Consider the following 6983-nt stretch of genomic DNA (forward strand, 5'->3'; position numbering starts at 1 on the left):
AAGTAATAGAGGAATTAACTGTTGTTTTACTTATTATCAATGGATAAAAATGTTTAATTTTGGGATTATTCAAACCTAAACTATAATATCTAATGTCGCTAAAAATACATATCAAGACATCACATAATAACATCACACAATTAGTGTGATGCTGACATCTTCCGAGAATCATTTTCGAAAGGAAATCTCTGTATTTTTCCACAGAAAGTAACGAAGACTATTTTATCCTGTCAGTGCTGACTTTGGTGTCGTCGTTTAGCTACCCCTTTCCCATTCTGGCAAGGTGATAATGAGTAATCTGTTCTTCATACCACGAATAAATCTGTGGACATTCGTTCATTTTATGTACCCAAGTTCCTATCCCATTTCCTATCACCACAGATCGTAGTTGTTCAGTGTCATTGGCTTCAATCCTCGTGATGCGCAGTCAGCAGGATTGACATTAGTTGACACGTGTCCCCACTGCTCAAAATTAATGATTGTAAGAATATGTGACACTCGGTTACTCACACACGTCACCCATCGATTCACAGGTCCTCGTATGTCTCTGTGTCTTCTTCGGGATCGTGATTTGGAGTTTGATCTACGGGTAAGGTTACTGGAATAGATTTGGAAGACTTGGGAAAGTGTCAAAAAACCCATTGAATCGAAGAAAATTCAAATTAAAACTCAAAGCTAAATTCGATAAATAAATTACATATTTATATTCTATTTCATTTTCGAGAATATATGAGAGCATCAAATATTTTCGAATATATAAATTTAAAAATATATACATTCTTCCATGCTTCAAACATTATAATTGGTTTCATTGGATTTTATTTGTGGTCAACAATGTTTAATAAACAAAGGATATATATTGACTTCCGTTTTAGTGTCCTGCAATACATCAATTATTGATAAGAATAAAACAATCTACTGAAATTATTTTGAAAAATTACCTGAAATTGTTAAAACCCAAATTAAAATAAAAAGAGGTATTTGTTATATTAGTATGACGTGCAGTTTTTGCTATATTTATAATAATAAAGACTCATAAATACTTTGTTTCTGACAACATGACATATGACCAATACATGGCAAGCTCTAGGCATGCGTCGATCAATTGATTTCTCTTAACTCGCGGATGAGCACTTTGATAACAATTTCAACTTAGTCGAGTCAGTGATAGCTTTGAGGTAAGACGTGTTTTATTTAATATATTTTGTTTTTTTTAAATTGTTTCCTACATTTATCCCAGTGTTCAAAAATATAAGCTTGTATAAATGTACCTAAGTGCAAAAAATCTGAGTCCAAAGATAGCGCAAGTTAAACACAAATTATTTAGATATTTATAACCTTCTTCCATTCGTTGATTTTATGCGCGCGCAACTTTATAGCCCAGATAATTTAGCTCTATAGATTGTGTATTTGAGTTGCATCTAGGCGAGCTTTTACAAATTTCTCCTATGAAAGTGGCGAATGCGCCCTGCAATTTGGTCGATGTATTGATTTTTCTCAACTCGGGTCTGCGCACTGCGACTGTAATTTTTACTTAATCGTAAATAGTGTTTTTGTTTACGTGAATTTATTCCGGTTTCCAAAATTGAAATAACTTTCTTGAGTACCCAAATTCCGCGTGTCTGTTGATTATAATATTTATTAACAAAAAAAAAAAAACAATTTAAACATCATCGATTTAGCAAATGCAACCTTTATTATAATGCAAGGTTTATTAATTTTATTATTATATCATTATTTATGATTAGCTACGGTACCTATACTTTATCAGTGGATAGACACGAATAAGACAAAGAACAAAGATTACTCGTTTTTATTTAACTTTAACTTTTAGTGTTTCCTTATTAGTCTGTAGTTAGTTATGCACTCAGTTGAACTTACTCGATTTAAATATTATTTAAGATTCAAAGCTGCCTTCGTAAAAGAACTATCGCCAGCGTGGTCTCACCTGGACAGGCTTGAAGCGAGTTGCGCATACCCAAGAATCAGTGGCAAGGCCTCGCAATGACGTCTGCAGTAGAAGAGGATGAGCCTGGCATCTCCATTAAAGGTGATTACACAATTCAGATTATCTAATTGTTAATACATTAATAACTGAAAAAATAAGTTGTTCATAAAGCATATTCTAAAGATAGTCCAAACCACGATGACGCGTCCCACTATTTTCCGCAAGTGAAAAGCGTGAGGTGCGGGAAGCTCAACCCAAGCACTAAGTGAGAGTGACAAGTGTGGTAAATAACATCCCAGTCTTCTCTTTAAGCTATCCTTCAGTAGAGGAATTACCTTTACTCAGCTACAGGACATTTACAAACTCTTACTTTCTATAGCACTACAATAATAATGACCAAATAATTGAGGTATTACATTTTAATTAAAAATATTCCATTGCTACACATATATACTGTTTATGAATCTAAATTTTAATTCCTAATTTTTATACATTTTCGGAAAGCTAAGTAAACGATTATGTTTTTAAAATAATCTGCAGAACAATTTTTATAACGATTTTTTTTGTTTTTCAGGCATATTTGAGGGAAAAAAATAAAAAATTTATTGAAATAATATCGTTTTTCGTCTCGCATTTTTAAATTTGGACCGATAATTATTGTTTAAATATTGAAAAATATCCAGTGCTTAATCGTTTTTATAAATCAGAAGAAAAAAATAGATTTTAATTGATACTATTTTTTAAATAAATTTTTGAAGTTGCATTTTGGACTTATTTTGAAAAAATCTAAAAAACGAGATAACTCAACAATGGTTCACTTTTGCATGATGCATATGGGGGTTAAAATTATCGCAAATAATCACCCCTATCACCCCCTAACGGGAATACGTCGAATTACCAATAACCCTGCATTTAATCTCAATTAAAACATTTTAGGCACGGCGCACTGCGCGAACATTTGTCCTCCGAGCGTCACTGACTCGGCTCAACTGGTAAAGGCATGGCTTGAAACCCGTCAGCACCTCGGGCTTTTGCTGAACCTCCCCTGACAAACTGACGTCATGAGGCTCTGAAGAGGCAAGCTCCGCATCGTGTGGGGTTCACGACAACGGCGTACATAACGGCATCATCTGACCAGGGCGACTTTACCGACGACAGCTTCTAATACATTAATGTGTGTTTATTTAATATTCGACATTATTATATAATCTTCATAGATAATATCACTGATATAAATGCGCACTTATGCATAACGAATATAATAATTTTCGCCACGTGTATTTGGTACAAGGGACGGAGACTATCGTACACCAAAGTGCTTCACGGAGCACTCAGGCGCGGTAGTATTTGTTTACGAGGAATATACATCTTCTGTTTGGGCTTGCTGTAAAGTTCACGATCACGAAAAGTTTTGCCTTATTGGGAAAAAGTTGGATGCTCTAACATCTGTACGCAAATACCTTAGACGCAGAGTGGATAGTCTGGATGGCAAATTTGAAAAATTCGGATGTTATCACTAGTTCCCCGACTGGTGGTAAATGGTGGCTCAGGGATTTAGAGTATAGTTCGAGATAAGGAGGTAATAGGCAGGTTTCATGCGAACGGTAACAGATTGATTATTTTTAAAATGAAAAGTAGACATAGACGGGAGACAGAAGGTAATATATCACTAATTGACTCCAAGATTTCTGAACGTTTTATACTTTTGTTAATAACTTCTCATACAATAATAATGTAATGATAAAATTGTAACAATAGACAAAATGATAGAAAAATACCATGACGACATTAGCAAAATTTCAATAGAGCATTAAAATTTCAACTTCGATCGACATAGATGCGCATTTATGAAACTATATATACTTTATAAAGTATATATACTTTCCCCTGTGTGAATTTGAAGGAATTTATCTTGATATTATGGGAACGGTCACACAGGTGAAGGTTTTAATTAATCAATTATATTATTAGTATAGAATATAGATGCTTACGTTTTCACAGTCGAAAGAAACGGTTGAGAGTCACTTTACACCACATTCAGATCGGACCTAAAGAATTGCAACAATTGGACATTTATGGGAAAATTCAACACAATAAAGAGATAAGCATACTTTCTCCGATTCTTTCGATCTGTGTTAATGCTATTCGCCACATTTCAGAGGAAATGGCTTAGGGAAGGATTTTGGAAATACATTTTCAGAGAATGGCATATATACTCTTGAATGGACTAGATTTTGTGATGGCGTTTTGGATCGCGATTTTGAGACGGCGCAAGTTAGCTACAGTTGAGAATGTCTGTCGGATCAACTTTATTATTCTTACACTATCGCGGTCAAGCCCTTATATTAACAGCTTGGATGTTCGGAAACTGTTTTATTGACGCCAAATGTGACGTTAAATTTACCGATTGAGACGACTGACGAGACTGTGTTATTTACTTTGGCCAATCGAGTTGGAGTAAATAGCATGGCGCTTGTCTTCCCGGACTTGACGATTAAAAACAAGTGCTTGCTCCCGTTAATTAAGAAAACATAAAATGCGAAGATACTCACCAAAGGAATTTTGCCTTATTTACAATTTAATATTTCTGACTTCAAGGAAAACTCGCTTAGCAATCATTACGACAAATTTATTGTCGAGAAGTAGCTGATTCCCGAAACTGGGGATAGTGAAACATTCAACATAATTGGACAGAGTATCATAATTTTCGCCAGATATACATTTATACACGATTATTTACTGATATATATGTGTCGTATTTTTGAGATGTTTGTTCATGATTCATGGCAGTCGCAATGGTCAAACGGTCATGGGCAAATCGTGTTTTTTATACATAATAATACAAAAATATGCGGTAGGACGGGTACAGAGAGGGATTCATACAATGACTCGACGCTGCCAATAATGTTTGTTGATCGAAGCGCGGACGGCTGCGTCGGACCGTTGTATGCCCTCAGTTCGGATCGTATGAACAAAGCGAAACTCATAGACCTCTATAAAAGCAATAACTGTTGTGTGTATTTTGTTCGGATTACTTTGGTCATTCGCAATATATTAGCATAACAGCAACCTAGAAACTACCTCATGGTGCTCACGGTTAGGTTTCAGGATCTCCTCGGCCACCCGGCCAATACACCTTTTCACGGCTATTTGGAGGCGATCTCAGAAACTGGACGCGCTTTATAAATATAGATAATTATTTTAATATAGATTAACACTCCACTCGTGACATCTGGAGTGATACACAACGAGAGTATTTTTAAAAATCCGCGAAGTATTCTGTAAACAAGCAATATTATACAATTTTATGAAGTTTTTCGTAGTTTTAGATCTAAGCACGACGCAGGCGCGGCGCTTTTCCTTTGACGGCATTACAGTTGTTTTCAACTTATTCTTACCTCACCGCTCAATAAATTAACGACAGTCTTTTTATCTGATCTAACTTCATTTTTAAGCAGTGGCGGCGTCGTGTTTACGCAGTAATTTAGCAACGTCAAAAAGTATGTGCCTTAAAGAGGAAATATTATTTTAGAGCGCTTTGTATGTGTACAGACAGTTTAGTAGCGTTTAGCAAAGATAGATGACGACGTTATTTTTAAGAGAGAAGCGATAGATTAGATTTATTATTTAACGATGTATGAGTAGATAGCATCCGTATTGATGTTTGTACACAGACAATGCACACCGTTACAAGTAAGCGATATGGCGAATATTGTGATATGCTATGCGAGTTCCATGCACTAGTCGATAGCCGACCGACACCGGCCGTGACACATACCCCGGACTTGACTTTATGGTATTTTTCATTTCCACCGGCATAATCGCTTTTTACTCAATGCGTGGATAAAGTCTATGTTTAACATCTCGCAGATGATCCGTTGACAGGTTCGTAGTTCTCCGGAGTACTTAGAGTTCATTACGTTGCGTGGTTTAGGGTACGTGCCTTAGTTTATTCTAGTGTAGTCTATGAAAATGTCATCAGTCGGTCACGATTCACCATCCAGAGGGCCCGGAGACTTACCCAACTGTCAGTTATAATGAGTGCCTCAAGGTTTAACTGCGGCGATCCATTGAGTAACAGAGCACATGTTGGTCAATTTTAATTTTAATATTAATATTGGTTCTCGTTGGGTTATCTTACGATTAGCGATCATTTGTTCAAGTGTTAGTTACATTTTCTATGATAATTTAATGATGAGTTCGTGTACGTGTGATCATCAGTTAATTACTTTATGATGCGGTTTGAAGTTATATAAGGGTCTGACTTAATACTATCAGTTCGCAGGCGTCATCTAACTGGAAGAACAGACGATTATAAATAACTTCAGATCATTTTTTATTAGTATATATACTTTAGTAAAATATTAATGCTGTACGAAATCGTCAATAACAGTTTCAATACATATTAAGAATGAATCGAAAGGGCTGATGAAGTGGAATGATTTTATTTCAACGGCAAGATGTCTAGTTTCATGTAGCTGTTGCGGAGGATGGATGTTTATAAGTAGCAGTTTTGAGCAAAGATTTGACGAGAAAGACGTATTGGTATTTACTATTGAGCAGTCCGAGCAATTGAAACTTGACATAAAGTTCCTAAGTTGTATTTGAAGTTCGATCCGATAGAATATTTTCAACATTGATGATTGATCCTTTTTAAAACTCACCCGCACTAAGTTTAATCGCTTGTTTCGGTTTAAAAAATAAAAAATGCAATTCATTGGTTACATATGTTACGTTACGAATTATGTTATTTGATTGAAATGTTTATGATATGTTGTCTACTTAAGTTACGTCAATTTGTAAGAATATCAATAATACGTTCCGCTGGTACTGATGTTATACTCTTACGTACCGACAGTAATCTAGGAACGTAATATTCTTATTCACATACACAATAAGGATCGGGAAATGTGAGCAAAGTAACAGAACGATTAGTCTTTAGATATCTACTTTGAAACATTATAATAAATATGAATATATAATCTCATAGCATAATGGTGGGCAGCCCACGCTAGTGTTGTGTCCGCGAAAGGAG

At 35.3% G+C, this 6983-nt stretch overlaps 1 long non-coding RNA gene across 1 annotated transcript; it reads left to right on the forward strand.

Moving 5' to 3' along the window:
- Window positions 1-1119: 1119 nt before the first annotated feature.
- LOC135194655 (uncharacterized) lies at window positions 1120-3796 on the forward strand. Its single transcript, XR_010309879.1, has 3 exons — window positions 1120-1178; window positions 1903-2050; window positions 2885-3796. It is a non-coding gene; the product is annotated as an uncharacterized LOC135194655 (long non-coding RNA).
- Window positions 3797-6983: the final 3187 nt, after the last annotated feature.

Source organism: Vanessa tameamea, chromosome Z, assembly GCF_037043105.1.
Source record: "Vanessa tameamea isolate UH-Manoa-2023 chromosome Z, ilVanTame1 primary haplotype, whole genome shotgun sequence".
Taxonomy (NCBI): domain Eukaryota; kingdom Metazoa; phylum Arthropoda; class Insecta; order Lepidoptera; family Nymphalidae; genus Vanessa; species Vanessa tameamea.